This window comes from Ambystoma mexicanum, chromosome 3p (genome assembly GCF_040938575.1).
Source record: "Ambystoma mexicanum isolate Mex_15411 chromosome 3p, UKY_AmexF1_1, whole genome shotgun sequence".
NCBI lineage: Eukaryota > Metazoa > Chordata > Amphibia > Caudata > Ambystomatidae > Ambystoma > Ambystoma mexicanum.
In genome coordinates this window covers 927,584,698-927,600,316 of record NC_090925.1, presented here as the reverse complement: position 1 = coordinate 927,600,316, position 15,619 = coordinate 927,584,698, and the positions used below count along the sequence as shown (strand labels likewise).

Below are 15,619 nucleotides of genomic sequence, written 5' to 3'. Positions count from 1 at the left end.
GTTCAGTCTTCTAATCGGCTCTTGAATGGGTAAGGCTAGTCCATTTCCATTAGGGTAACCAGTCCTTTCCTCCTGTTCTGGGCCACGTCTTGTCCATTGGACCCAAGCACAATCGCTGATTTTGATGTTTGCTCTTGTACTGTGCTGCTTTCCCGAATTCATAGCCCTTCCCATGTATTTGAGGAGTCTGGTACGTGCTGGTTGTCATAGTCTTTCTAACGGAGGTACCATGTTGTTCTGGTCTCCAAGCCGCTGAGGACACAACAAGTCACATCTTGCTAAATCAGCACATTCGAAATGCTGTGAACAGCAATTGATGAATATTTGTCTAATTCCTCTGAACCTTCCACAGTCTGCTAAACATTTCACTGGCTTCAGACATGGAAGCCCGCGTGGAACCGATCCAACAACAGGAGATGCCAGTGGATAATGTTCTTTAGTCAGGGACTGCAAGGAGGATGACCAGGGGACCATTTCCATCTGAGCAGGTAAAATTGCCCCAATGTTTTCCCCAGCAGTTTCCATCTGCCCAGGTAATTACAAACCATGGACCTCAGTGGCAGATATATGCCAACAGCACACAGCTCGTGCTTGACCACACCAAAGAACCTTACAGCTTTAGGAAAAGTATAGATTGCCTCTACAGAGTGCATGAACAGAGGACAACCGGCAATCCTTGAAAGACAGCTTTTCTGGCGTTGTTCTCCTAGAGATCGCTAAGGCAAAGAGCGTTACGTTTACTTGGAACCACCAGCCAGCTCAGATCCTGATAGAAGTTGACTAGGTCTGTAATGTGGGAGGAGAGGTGCGGAGGATAGCACAGGGGCAACACGCTGGTCTTGTAAGCTAGACCATGCAGAGCAATAAAGGTTCGAATCCCTGATCGGTGCTTAGAAACCAAACTCAGGTATGGGTTTAGGCGTGTTAACATAAAAACTGTTTGGTTCCAATCATTCCAAGGAACATCTTTGAGTCTGAAATTGATGCTAAAAACTCTTATGGATCTGAAAACACTGAGTTGTGCATTCATTACTTCCTGGCCGCTGCATGAACTTGTATTACCCAAAAATACTTGTGGTGGGGTGGGGTGGGGTGGGGTGTGTTGTGGGGGTGTTCCCCTAGACAAAGATTTGATTTAGTCAGGGGTGGCTTCCAAATCCCCCAGGAGGGTTGAATAATGCTTTGGTCCCATTTCTTGCATTGAGGAAAATGATCTTCCAAGTTGGGAGGGTAAAGTGGCTAAGGCAACTAAGGCAACATTTCTGGAATCTGTTAAGCACCACATCAGTGAAGTCAAACTGAGGTCTCCCTCCCATGTTTGGCACTGAAACAAAGGGGAAAAAATGAACAGGCTATTGAAACTCTTTCAGTACAGAGCTTGAAGGTAGCCGGTGATTTCATCGCTGAGTAGTCGCCGCGCATATGTTCTAGTGCGGCGTATTCAACAATACAAACCACTGAATATTAATAGACATCTGGGGTTACTTTGGGGAAGGGTTTATTGAGTTAAGAGAGGTGGTGGGCGAGTTTGTGGGCTGGTGGGGGCTGCAATGTGTATCCCTCCATTTTTCAGGAAAAATCTGTAAAATGTGCAGAAACAATCGCATGTAAAAAAAAAGAGCAGTAAAAACACATGAAACCAGCTTGAAGTCTTCATCTTTTCCTCATTCAGACCTCGCCCCAATACAAAGCTCTCCCTCAACATGGCATTAGGTGCAGAATACATCTTAATCTGTGTCTATTTGAGTAAAGCTACTAACACGTGTAAGTATTACATGTGTTGCCTCTCCACAGGGTCACCCTCCTTCTTTATACTTTATCATCCTTGCACAGGTGTTCTTCCCTGTTGTGATAGACCCACCGATTAAAGGACCCCCAAAGAGTCAAGCACCAAGAGCACCCAGACTGCAACTATTCAAAGGGCTTCCAGTCTGCATGCAGTTAATGGAACCTACAGTGTGAGCTGGTTCAATATTCAAGGGGCAGGTGTTGTCTTGCCTGGATTCCAGTCCACTTGCCTATATTTCCTCCCTCAGGCTACTCTGATATGAGCGGATGGGGCACCCTCTCCCCCTCACCCACCTATATTTACTCTACATATTCCCCCCCCTCAGCAGGTGAGGGACCACCCCCCCCACGCTCTCAGTCACACAGAGTAGGGGTCGCTACATCCAAACTCCCCTGGAGGCATCTTTCGTATCATTCACTTTTGGACCATGAGGGTCAAAGCCCTAAGATCAACTTACAACTCTGGCCCTAACACCCTCACAGAGGACAGCAATGGGCCATCCTGTTCAGTATCTAGCCTGAGGGCGGGCTCTCTCCTCTCACCATCACTCTCTCACCATCAATATGTCTTTTAAAACAATGAGATTATAATGGGAGCTAAGGTTGGTGGAGGTGGGGGGTGTACAATTGTACCCAAAGGTGTGATGTCGTCACATGACTCCCTAGTCACGTGGGAAGGAACACGGGGCAGCAGGAAGGGGAGGGACGGGATATGACGTGGGGTAAGCACTTCTGGGTATCGTGTGGAAAATAAAGGATGTGTTGAAAGAAGGCTCCGCGTCTGTGTCTTATTTCAGAGTGTGACGCCTTGCACATCTCGACAAAAGGGGTGTGTGGAAAGAGGACTGCATCCTCTGTAAGCGATCACAAGCAACCCCATACACGTTCCAGCCTCATTGACAGATCCGCCAGAGCACCAAGAGACCAGGCAGGTGGCACCAGTGCGCGGCATAAAAACCCTCAACATAAAATAACATAACATTGAGCATCATCAGCTCGGTTTAGCTTTCGTCCTAGGTACGGCAAGTTTGGAACTGACGCCTTGGCATACGCATCCCACGTAGAGTGATTTTGAAACAAGCAGTGTCAGTGGCAGAGCCAAGACTGATTTGCATATGGTTTCTCCTCATCTGTAATGCCACAGAAGGCTGAGAAACAGAAGAAGGACAAGCTGCTCAGACACACTGCCAGTGCATAGGCTAGTTTCAGAGACTTCTGGGTATCCTATTGTGGTGGATTGAGTTTGTCACCCTGAGCTACAGAGGAATGCTATGGCAATTTTCCTGAGATCCCAATAGAGAGTGCTATCCCATGACTACCATTGTTAATAGTTCTCTCACGTGTGCTACTAGCAACACCTGAAACAAAACTGTTCTTGAGTAGCAGAGACAGATGATACCACAATTTGTATCCATAGTGCTTTGCACAGTTGTATTTTGGACGCCATGTTGAAACCGTGTATATATTAACTTTTAGTGTTTTAAACTTTGTTTTCTTGAATAAAAATGTGTCGAAACTGTAACTGACCCTTTGGCGCTGCTTAGCAATGTCTAGTAGTCCCATACTGACTGACGCCCAGTGCCCACGTCCATTGTCTGTAAGAGTGGGGTAGCTTCCTGTGGACTTTGTTGCATCCTCTGAGATCCCAAGATACAGGATGACACCAATACCATGCAGTGAACTGGAAGCACACCTGAGCTTGCAGGTGATCCCTTGAAGAAGGGATGTGGTTTAACAGTTTGGGCTGGACTGCCCTTCGGGAGGGGGGAGGGACAATACTCATTTGCTATGGTTTCTTCCTTTCTGCAATGGCACAGACAGGCTAAGTAAGTAGTGGAAAGCTCCCCAGATCCGGATGCAGTGGTTACGATCGATTCAAAGCCATGCATCAATCGCTTTGCGGCTGTGTTCACCGTAACTCCACAGAACTCCTAATAAAGATGAAATTCACCCCTCCCCTCCATCCTACCCTCAGCACTATGAAAACAATGGGCCTCATTACGACCCGGCCGGTCTGGAAACAACAGTACCGGGAAGCTTGCCGGTACCGTTGTTGCTGGACTGGCATGTTACAAGGTCTGCTCGCGGATGCCTGTCAGCCCGCCAGGTGTGACCTGACTGGTGGACCGGCACCCGCGAGCAGATCTCGATGGATGCATTCATGAATGGTGCCTGTGCATCCGGACTCCCCATTCCCATTGAGTCCAATGGGACTCAATTGGGAATGGGGACTAATATATTCCGGCAGCGCGGTATGGGCAATTACCGGGTCCGCCGGGGTTGTAATGCCCCGGTAAATGCCCATTCCCAGGCACCGGAAAAAAATGACTCTGGCGGCAGCCATGCCAGTTTTACCGGCACGGCTACCGCCAGAGTCATAATGAGGCCCAACGTCCTGCATTTCCTATTGTACTTCACTGCAGACATACACATTTTCTTGTTGCAGCCGGTTTTGGTTGGAACCAGTTGCTGACTTATGGGTTATTGGATATTTTCTGATGAATTCTAGATGCTGCTTCGAGCAGGTTATTGATGTCTAATTGTGTGTGCTGGGCTTTAAAGTTAAACAGTAGGCCTTACTTTTAGGTTTTACCACTAGACAAATCAAATTCATTCTGAATTCCTCCAAGCTCCTAGAGGCCCTTCAGTTCCCACTTTGTGCTACACTGCAATGCTCACTTACAGAAGAGAAAGACTTTCCTTTGTCAAATACCTGCGGGAAATAATGATAATTCCAAAATAACCCGGGTCGCTGTTACAGAGAAAGATCCATTTTGAGTTAAGTGCATAAATAAGAGCAAAATTGGATTTTCCACTCATCATACATTATTTGTGGCTGTTGCTGTCACTCAACATATACTAAATAGATTTTGTTTTCCTCAAACTTGGCAGAAAAAGTCAGTGTTACAGATGTTCTGTGCCAGGTTTCTGCCAGATATTATGAGCCGACGAGTATTGCGGTCTAAAGTACAGACCTTTGGAGACCGTCGGCAGCAGCAGGAGCCAAGTGGCTGCAGATCTCGCATTGAGGAGACGGGCCGTCTCTCCCAGAGGCCAGCTCCTCTGGGAGTTACGGTGCCAGCGTGTGTACTCTTTCCTTGTGCTGTCATCCCGCACTGAGTTTTGTTTATAATGTCGTTTTTTAAAATCTGTGCAGCAACGCAATCCAAACACAGTTTCTTAGTTTTTTTTAATAAAGTTTCAACAATAATATCAATACTAATATCAGTTTTTTTTATTGCGGTTCATGTAGGATTCCTCCTGCTTCTAAGCACGGTAATCAAAGCTGATATTATTAACCCATTTAATGGTACACAATTTATTGTTCTTTGGCATAATGGGCAGAGTAAGCCCGTTAAGCGAATTTGGTTTGAAAATTCATTGCCTATATTGCACGGCCTGCGGTACGCCGTGCTGTCGGCGAACATTGGACGCGGTTGGCTGGAGGGAAGCGAGCTGTGCATCAAAGGTTTTGGGAAACGACGCCATGGTGTATCGGAGGACAATGCAGCGCCGAAAGGGACTGACAAACATACTTTACGCCATGTGGTGGTGGGAAGAAGGGAAGGAGAGGATGGGGGAATGAGAAGTGGTTCATGTCATGTATGTCAGTAGGTGGAAGTAGACAGTCGTGCGTCTGCAGTATCCATGCGTATTGCGCCAATTTGCGGCTGCCTCCACAGGCAACTACCTTGTGTAGGGACAGCAGGCAGTCTGCGTTACAGCACCGTAGCTGGTGGGGCGACCTGTTTCCGTGGTCACTGATGGCACAGCTGTGTATACAATGTTGGTTCCATGGGTGTTGAGATTGATAGCACATCGCAGAGTGTCTACTGCATGCCTGGACCTCATAGAGTGACTCGTCTTGTAGTGTGTTCACTGGGTGCAGTGGAGAAGTACTGAATGCTTAGAAGTGGTAGGGTTGCACGGTATGTACCTGTCCACTTGTTCAGCTGCATGACTCTGTTATGTTCTGCTGGGTATGGGTATGAGCAAGACCTACACTGGTGGGTGTATGACGAAAGGCCGTAGGCCAGGCACCGAATAGCCTAGGCATGCACCGTAGCCACGGCAACATAATGCAGACATGCAGTTTAAAGTATGCATGTCTCCGAGGGTGGTGATCTTTAAAGAATGGTGGGGCAGGAATTTGTAAACGTGGTAGAGGAGCACAAGTAAACTGATATGCATACAGTACCATATGGTGTACATTATTGCACATATTGAACAGTAGGTAGCCACATGTCGCCATTTGCCTTTGGTACTATCATATGGTACATTTGTGGATTGCGGCACGCACCAAATGTTCCCATTCCTGGCGCCAATATGTTGTGCGGCATCTGGGCAAGGCGTACACTTTTGGGTACATGGCCAAAGGCCGTAGGCCATTGGCAATGCACCCAAGAGAGTAGGCCTTGGGCACACCCAGCACCACATAAAGCCACCATACAGGGTTAACTGTGCATCTCTCCGAGGATGGAGACCTTTGAAGAGTGGTTGTCGAGAACATTTTACACTTGGTGGAAAAGCAAAGGGAGGTTATATGCGTTCACTAGCACATGAGGTAGTGAACACGTTGTAAATTAGGGACCAATTTCTTAATATTTATGTTTCCTATGGGTTGCCCTGTACAGGACACTTGCTTGAAGAAGTGTCTTAACACATTGCGCCATGAGAAGAACTTGTCAGCATCACTAAGTGCACGTGTACTGTGAGTGTGTAACTGTACGCCTGGAGTGCTGAACAGAAATGATAGTGTTCAATGCAGTGGTCTTGCATGTGAAAGCTACGTGCTTGTGTGCCTATTGCATACTGTCTAATGAGGGAGTGTTGCAAATGTAATAGTGGAAACGGAAGAAGGACTGTGTCTGCTTTTCTGGGGGGCGACCCTTGCTGTAGCTGGGAAGAGGCACGTGGTACAATCTGCCCTTCTGAGCATGGTGGCCTTGCAAATGGAACTGTGGGGATTATCCAATGAGGTGTGGAGGGTGTGGTTGACAGGAAGGGGCGGTAACATTTTCACCCAAAACGTGATGCAGTGACATTGGCAGGGATGGTGTGACGCAGAGTGCTAATCGTGGGTGATACCTTTGTGCAAGATCTGCACATGTATGCTGTGGAAAGACGCTGTGCTGCTAACTTTCAGTTGGAAGAAGTGGAGGTTTTTTGGGGCACTGTCTATGAGTGGGGTTTTGGGTGCATGGATCTCCTTTGCACATGTGTGGCCTTTGTCTGTACTGTTGATATGGTGGTCGTGCATTTTGGAGCACTACATTGGGGTACATGTCATGCTCACGTTTGCTCGCTCACCTAAAGAAGTTGATGACAGCAGTGATGCAGATGTTTCCCACTGCCAAGGTTATTTTCTCATCGATAACACGAAGAGGAGCATGGGACCATGCCGTTGTCCACAGCCAGAGGTTGGGAGGTGTGGGATAAACAGAAGCATGTGTGACTTTATGTGCAGTGCTGTGATGTTCTGCACCACCTATGAAAGGATAAATAACCAGCAAGATTTCCAGTGGTTCCAAGGAAATGGCATTTTTTTTACCTCCATTGGCAATGCTGTTTTGTTTGCCTCTCTGCACGAAGCATTGCAGAGTATCCTGTAGAAATGTAAGAGAAGCGTTGACCTACAGTCGATTGAAATGTCAGGAGGAGAAGCAAACAGACAGTCAGCGAAAGAGAGAAAACAAAAAGAAATGTATGCACGCACATACATAACAAAAACACGCCAAACCCCTCCCCAAAACAAATAAGTGTTTTCAGTGACAGTACTAAAGACACGCTCCCCTACCCTGTTTTACATCCCCCAACCCCTCGCCCTCCTGTTCCTAGCACGGTAACTCAGCGGATTCCACTGTACTTTTAGGATTAGACGTGCCACAACCAGTTCTTTTTAGGATGGCAGCTATGCAATGGCACTGTGGAGGCTAAGGCATTGCGCAATGTGGTTGCTGCTTGTGGTGTGTACACAAACACTGTGGCGGAAGGTCTGTTTGTACTGAGAAAGTTAGGAGGCTATGGCGCACGTGTGCAAGGGAAGTGGCAGGCATCCTGTTTGTATGCATGCACTGCACGCAGTTGCTTAACGTTGCTAACATACATTCCGTGCTGCTTTTGTGGGAGCACTTTTCCAACATTTGTACAACATGGATTACAGTGCAAAGGCCATTTTGTGAAGTCTACAAAGTATGTGGGAGGCATCTTGTTGTTATGAATGCAGCGTGTGTATGATATGATATGCTGTGATATGGTGTGCTGTGGCATTTGTACTGCGTCTACACATAAGTGTGTGAAGGCGCGACGATGAAAGGGAGGCAGAACAGAGGCCACACAGAGACATTGATCCCACTAGGCCAGGAGACACTGACAGTGCGCAAATGGATGGGAAGTGGGAGGGCACAGTGGAATACATGGGAACAACAAAATAATTGCAATAAGTGCCACTACGGCCGGTTCTGGCAAGTGCAAGGATAAGTGTAGACATAAAGTGGTGGTTGGACTGTTAGGGTTAAAGAAAACAGTCCCCAAGTGTGGGGGTTGGCAGAACGCCAGTGCAGGGGTGGAACTATCGAGAGGGAGGTGGGCTGGGGCACAGATTAGAGGGTGGGTAGGAAACCAGTGCACAAGCAGTTTTAGGCAGGAAGTGAGCAGGGGAGAGGAGGGAAAAAGAAGAAGCACATGGAAAGGTTTTGAGGTGCTTCCAGACCCGAAGATGGTTCTCGGCAAGTTCCAGGGAGGCAGAGAGCCTGTTCCAGAGATAGGCCCCAGCAGAAGAAAGAGAGATTTGTCTCTCAGCCGGGCTGAACAAAGGTTGATATACACACTAAATACGGTAAATCAGGGGCTCAACTCCTCGGTGGAATAGAATAACCTGATTACGTGACGTGATAAATAATCTGCAGACACTTCACCATCGGACACTCTACGACCCCGGTGCGTTTTTTCTGACCCTTGGTGATTTGATTACCTTGTGAGGGGTTGACGCTAATACGCTCAGACCTCTCCTCGGGACTCATTTTTTCATCAGCTCCCTTCAAACACGTGTATACACCACGTGTTTCGAGTTATATTTTTCCTGTTGGGACACTCCATCGTCCCAGGGTGTTCTTTTTATTTTTCTTTTTAATTTACTTTTGAATTTACTTTGTGTGTATATATCTCCGTGGAACATCTCTACACTCGGACAATTGCAGTCCAGGTTGTCTTCCCCCGTATCAGATGGGGACACACACTGTACCTTTAAAGAAAAAAAGGTTCTACCCAATATCACGTGATTGATACACGTATTTAAAAGCCTCCTCCCACAACACCGCTCTGACCACTTGGTACACAGCGGTGAGGACAAGAGGACCCGTAGGCCCTTGCAGGATATTAAGGTAAGCGTCGGTCCTTTACCGTGTTTAAAGTTAAGTGCTCGATTCCTACCGAGCTGCTAAGCTGATTAGTTCTCTTTCTACATCTTGCAGATTTTCTGCGAACTAACCGTTTAACTGTCTCGGACTTGCGTGGTATAAATTCCACTTGGCTGCATAACGTTGACACAACCGTGCCCGTAGCCCATTAAAATACCGCTGGCGACTGTGTTCTGGAATATCAAAGGTGCGCACTGCGATACATTTTTTCTTGTACAAGGGCCAGACTCCCCTTTTTTCTCCCCTTTTTGAAATAATAACTCTGATGCTTTGTTAGGACAGATGATTAGTCTTTTTGACCTGTGATACATTTGTTTTTTCATTGTTTTTTCATTGTTTGACACCATTTAAATGATAAATATCGAAGTAATTACGTTAAAATATCCTATAATTAGTTGTTCTCAGGCCAGGTTAGAAAGAAAATATGTCAACCTATGTAAACCTGTGGTTTAGTGACTGCCAACAGCACATACTGCCTCAAACTATATTAAAAACAGTTTTGGGCCTAAAATGAGATAAAATGAAATTAACACTGGGAATAAATTTTCTCGTTCATGTAGAGTGTACTTGGAATCCTCTGGACGACCATTGTAGCAAGTAGATCGTGCTATACTTTCGTCTGTACAAGAGCCATGGATGGTTTTTTCACTGATCACACTCTATTCAGTAGCTACTGGTAAGAGTTGGATCCAATTTTTCTATGTCACACAAATTTATGCTCCCACTGGAAAACTCCTGGGATATGTTGCACCGCATGTATTTGAATGTGTTCGGGGCACATGACACTATTGGAGTGTGTTTTCAAAAAATATGCTGGGCTATTAAAACAGCCTATATAGGGTAGTTTTTAAGACTAAAGGTTACATTGTTATTGTTACTTAGTTTTAAGATTTATGTAAATGTTTTTCATGCATTGTGATTAATTTTTATATATATGTGGATTTTTTTAGATGTGCGTGATACCCACATCGAATCACTTATAAGGCTGTATTTGAAGAAATGTCTTGTCCTGATGATGGCCACTACAACTAGATTCTGTATGGACACTTGAGAAAATGTCCCATATGACGATTGGCCGAAACATGTCGACACTTTATATCTCAGCAAATGCTAAATTTTGCCATTTTGCAACATTTTTGTATTAGAAAATGAAGGTGTATCAAGTCATTTCACCTGTTTTTGTTTCTCTCTAAGGCTCTCTGCCCCCCGAAGCCTTGCCTTATATGTTTTGTTTTTCACACCACTTGTATCTGTTTTATATCTGTACACATGTCGTATTTTGTAGCTTTTTAATGTTCTGAATTTTGAATTAAAATTATTCTCAGGTATGCCTCCTCTCTCTACCCTCAGTCTTTTGTCTGGCTGACACGAATGACTACTGTTAGATAATTATATGTATGTGTGACTAGGATTATATCCAACCTTGCTCTGATATAGAGTAGTGAGGGGTAAGCAACTCCTCAGTACCAGGTCCCTGGTACTGTCTCTTTTGATCCTTGTGATTCAACCCTTTTGCGAGTTTGCTCCCCCGAAAACAAAAAACATTGGGTTTTGGCCTGATTTGTTAATACACCCAGCAGAAGAAAGACATCTACCTCCAACTGCTTGTGTGCAGAAGCAACTGAACCTGAGGGAGCAGGAGGTGGATGAGGGAAGATCTCGAGCAAGGAGACATTTAGGAAGTGAGAGTGGAAGGCCAGAAGGCCTTGTGCATAATGCACAGGGTTTTTATTTTATTCTTCGCAGCCACTGAGATCTATTGCAGAAATATTAGTCCAGTAGAGATACGATTCCTGGCCTTCAGACCAACGACAAGTTGTGCAGTCCTCCTATGGATGAGTTGCTGAGGGCGGAGAGTAGAAGCTGGCAGATTTAAAAATAGTCTGTGGCAATAGTGCAGCATACAAAGAAACACAGCCGTGCACACACTGACCTTTTGGGAACTGCCTTTAGGTTGGTAAGACACATTCAGTGGTGGCTTTGGTGCCATATTTTTACGATTTATGTAGGAGATGGGTTAGTGGCGAACACAATTTGTAGCATTGTCGGAAGGAAAGAAGAGAGTTCCTGTTTCGCTAATACGCTGTATGATCTGGCTAAATGAAAATGTTGCAGGGCAATACCATTGAAGTGCCACTTCATGGTAGGAGATGGGGGGGGAAACCACTATGTTTTTCAAAAACATAATGGACACTTAGTGGCAGATATCGTGCGCAGAGGCACTTATAACAGAGTTGTAAATATACTGCCAAAAAAATCTTCATACATACATTTTATGGTGATGGGTGCTCATGTGGATGATGTGCATGTACAAATCCTGCAATGCTTCACTGAAATTTCCACTGGACGTGCTTTCCAATAACATTACACTTGCAGGCTGAATTTGTAACAGTCCATATGCCGCCTTGTGGAGAACTGACAGTGTTAGATGCTGACGTCTTGGTTGGCATTGGTGGATGCGTGTGTGACTACTTAACAATACCTAATGAGGGTGTGGTGGGAAGAGGATAGTGGAAAGGAAAGAAGGACTGTTCATGCTTTACTGGGGCGTGGCCGTCATGGTACTTTGGGAAGCACACGTGCCACAATCTGCACTTCACACAATGCTGGCCAATGGAAATGGCAGTGTGTGGGTTATCCAATCAGGTACTGAGGGTGTGGGGCAGAGGAAGGGGTGGTAATACTGGTATTCATTACTGTGCATAGTGACACTGGCGGACATGGAGAAACGCATTGTGTTCACTTTGGGTGTTGTCTTTGTGATAGATCTGCACAAGTATGCCCAGGAAATACACTTTCATGGCAATTTCAATTTGGAAGCAGTGGAAGCATTGTGGTGCACTGTCGATGACCTCAATTCAGCCGATATGCATGCACTTTGCAGAGACCTGGCCAGTACCGCTACTGTGCATGTTGTCGTCATGCATTATGGCAGCTTGCATTTGGGTTACGTGTCTTGTTTACGTTTGCTCCGTCGACTCAAGAGGCTGATGAATGCAGTCAAGAGGCTTTTTCCCACTGGCCTGGTGTTTTTCTCCACCATACCTCCAAAAAGAGTATGGACCACTTATATTGTCTGTTCTACCCAGCCAAGGGCTGGAAGGTGTCTGAGTAACAGAAGCATGTAGGAATTTCTGTGCGCTCGTGGCATGTTTTTATGTAACAATGACATCATTAGTTCTGCAAATGCAGAGGTCTTGCTATCAAATGGCATTTCGTTGTCGTCCATTGGTAATGGTGTTTTGTTTGCTCATCTCCAAGATGCATTCAAAAGGTTCCTGTAAAAATCTGAGGACGAACAGAAAACACACTACTCTATGAAACTGAAAACAAGCTCTTTGTGTGGAAGCAGCAAAACAAAAAAAAACCACAATGGCTCTTTTCAGAGCCACCCCTACAGCCAAAAGCCCTTACCCTGGTTGACATTTCTTCCCCCATGCACGCACGGAGCACGAAAGCCGCATCCAGGGATTTTCAGAACGGTGGCAATGGAAATGGGACTGTGGAGGCTGAGGGATTGTGCAACAATGTTTCTGGGCGTGGTATGTTTGCAGGGGAATGTTGCATAGAACTGCTAGTGTTACATGGAGAACACATGTGGCACAATCTGCGCTTCTCACCATGTTGGCCAATGGAAAAGTGACTGTGGTAATTGTCCAATTAGGTGGTCAAGGTGTGCGTCACAGGAAAGGGAGGCCATATTTTGTTTCATTACTCTGTGTAGTGTGGCTGGCAGAGATGGCAAGAAGCACAGTTTACATAGTGGTTGATCGCTTTGTGCTAGATCTGCTCCAGTATGCCGTGGAAAGAGGCTTTAATGGCAATTTGAATTTGGAGGAAGTGGACACTTTGTGGTGCGGTGTCGATGTGCGTAATTCCGGAGACTTGCTTGCAGAATGTCAATGAGTAGCCACTTGCGCAACTGTACACATTGTGGTTGTGCACTATTGAGGCTTGCTTTTTGGGGTCCATGGCTTGTTGATGTGTGTACTGTCAACTCAAAAAGATGATGAAAGCAGTTAAGCGCATTTTTCCCACTGCAAAGGTGCTTTTCTCATGTAAACCACCAAGACCAGTTTATAATGATTCCAATGAATGTTGTTGTCAGCCAGAGGTCAGAAGGCGTCTTATCAACAGAAGCATCTGTAACTTCTTGCTTGCTGCTTGGATGCAGTCCTGTGGGGATGACAACATTGGTTATCGATATGTGCACCTTCTCAATGGAAATGGCAATTCTTTGTCACCCAGTGGCAATGACATTTTGTTTTCGAATCTACAGGCTGCACTGAAGACGCTATTGTAAGAATGTGAGGCGAAATACAGCAAACAAAAACACTTATAAAACCGGGAAAAAAATAGTTTCTATGGAAGCAGCTTTAAAAAAAAATACAAAATGGCTCTTCTGACAACAAAATCGCCTACCCTGGTTGACATTTATTACCCCACTCCCACGCACAGCACGATAAGTCAGCGGACATTACGATAGATACATGGTTTCACGTGCTACATGCAGCCCGTTTGCAGATGGCAGCCATAGCGATGGCCCTGTGCACGCCACGGCATTGCTGAATAAGGTTTCTGGGTGTGATACACGGTGTATTTGTTGATACAAATGTGGAAGTTGCGGTTATGGCTGTGTGATTCACGCGCCACAGTGTACGGTTTTTGGGGGAGTTCGGAATACATTGATTGAAAGTGAATGGAACACACTGCATTGGTTGCTCATTTTGGATACTACTATGTGGATTTGAACTGGTATGGAGTACTTGCAATGCGGTGACTGCTTTTGATTAGTGTTTGTGAGACTTTGGTGACGCGCGATCATGCCGCCATTATTGTTCTTTATTGTGGCGGGAAAAGTGCACAATATGTTACCGGAGTTTCCATACTGTTTGCGATGAAGGAGGCATTTGCCTAGGTCATGCGTATGTTTCTGATGTAATGCATACATTTTTATCGCATTACGCAGACATGGATGTGGCTGCGTTACTTTTCATTTCGTCCAGGAATGGAGAAAGCGCAGTACATTGTGAAGACGTCTATTTGTGCCTTTCCAACTCTGAAAGCAGTTTTTTCCATTGAACTTTTTTCCTCTTCCAGTTGCTTTCCATCTATTTTGATCTTGTAACACACCACAGAGAAGGAAAGGAAGGCAAGGCCCGGTACTGAAGGGGCACCACTTACAGGGATAATATAGGGGAAGTGCACAAAGAGAGGGAAATGTTGGGTGGCCCTCACTTAAATAGCTGTCAGTCATTGTCATGCTCCTGGACCGACCCTTCCCAAGCCCTTTCAAGTACTTTGACTTTGTAGAGTCGCGCGTCGCAGTACATGCACAATACAATGCCCTTTGCCAGGTAAGGGTCTGCAGTGCAGCCAATGGTGTGCAAGGATGTATTAAGGATCCGCTGCCATACACAACTGTCCCTGGTGGTGGCCGGAGCAGCTGTGCAGAATGCTGTACATGAAATTATCCTCGTTCATTGTTGGAAGGGCAGTACCCTGCTCACTGGTGCCTTGTGCCTCGATTTCAGTTCTCGTCACGTGCAGTACAGACAGTTCATGGTACGCCATTAGCCGTAGGACCAGTATTCACGAATATGAATACATTCTGAAATAAAATAATTCTTACAACAAGGTGAAACGCTGCTTCATTACGTTGAGCAGGAAGAGAAGTATTCAGCGAGACCCATGCGGCTACACTACTTTTCTAACCACCACTGATATGCTTTGTGCTCTGAAGAATGTGCTGTTTGTTTAATTCTTTTTATATGCACTTGTATGTGAGTGACCAAGGCGTACCAGCTTTGCCATTTTGCAGACTCACTGCAGACTGTTACTCCTGCAATTAAATGTTTACTCCAACTGTTCGACTCGCCGGCAAACCCTTGACACTTTCCGTCAAAGTGCTCACTGCAGAGACAGTGTGTCTGTTTTATGCGTCATAGAAAGGCAAGCAGCACATCACTCAAATGCATGCGACATTTAACATGCCCACCATACATTGGAGGTTGCTATTCCTTGTTTTCCAGTGGGCATCATAGGGCCAGGCAAGCTGCAGCCATACATTGGTATGTCTTCACAGCAACCCATGCACTCACCATGACTGCCTCAAATGCCGTAGCCTACCATATGAATCCGTAGGTCTGGCGACAGGGGCGGTGTTACCAGCACACAGAGGATGCCCTATGCATGTGAATAGCTGTGCAACAGACAGACGTGCACTCCCACAACTACTGAAACCTGCGTTGGACGATGTGGCTAGTACTGGAGTCCTACGGAAACTTGCATTGTGATTGCACATACGCCAGCCAGGTGCGATCTCCCTAGGAAACCTCCATATTATTCCCCTGCAGCCATCTGACACAGTACTGTGCACCACAGACTAACCATGCATTGTTAACAGAAAAATA

At 45.9% G+C, this 15,619-nt stretch overlaps 1 protein-coding gene and 1 long non-coding RNA gene across 2 annotated transcripts in view; both read left to right on the top strand.

Annotated features, from left to right (window-relative positions):
* The window catches only part of MMP24 (matrix metallopeptidase 24), a 744,834-nt gene that overhangs the window by 488,407 nt on the left and 240,808 nt on the right, over window positions 1–15,619 (top strand). The window lies entirely within an intron of this gene.
* LOC138581129 (uncharacterized) lies at window positions 9,806–10,541 on the top strand. The gene is made up of 2 exons (XR_011304449.1): window positions 9,806–9,882; window positions 10,157–10,541. It is a non-coding gene; the product is annotated as an uncharacterized lncRNA (long non-coding RNA).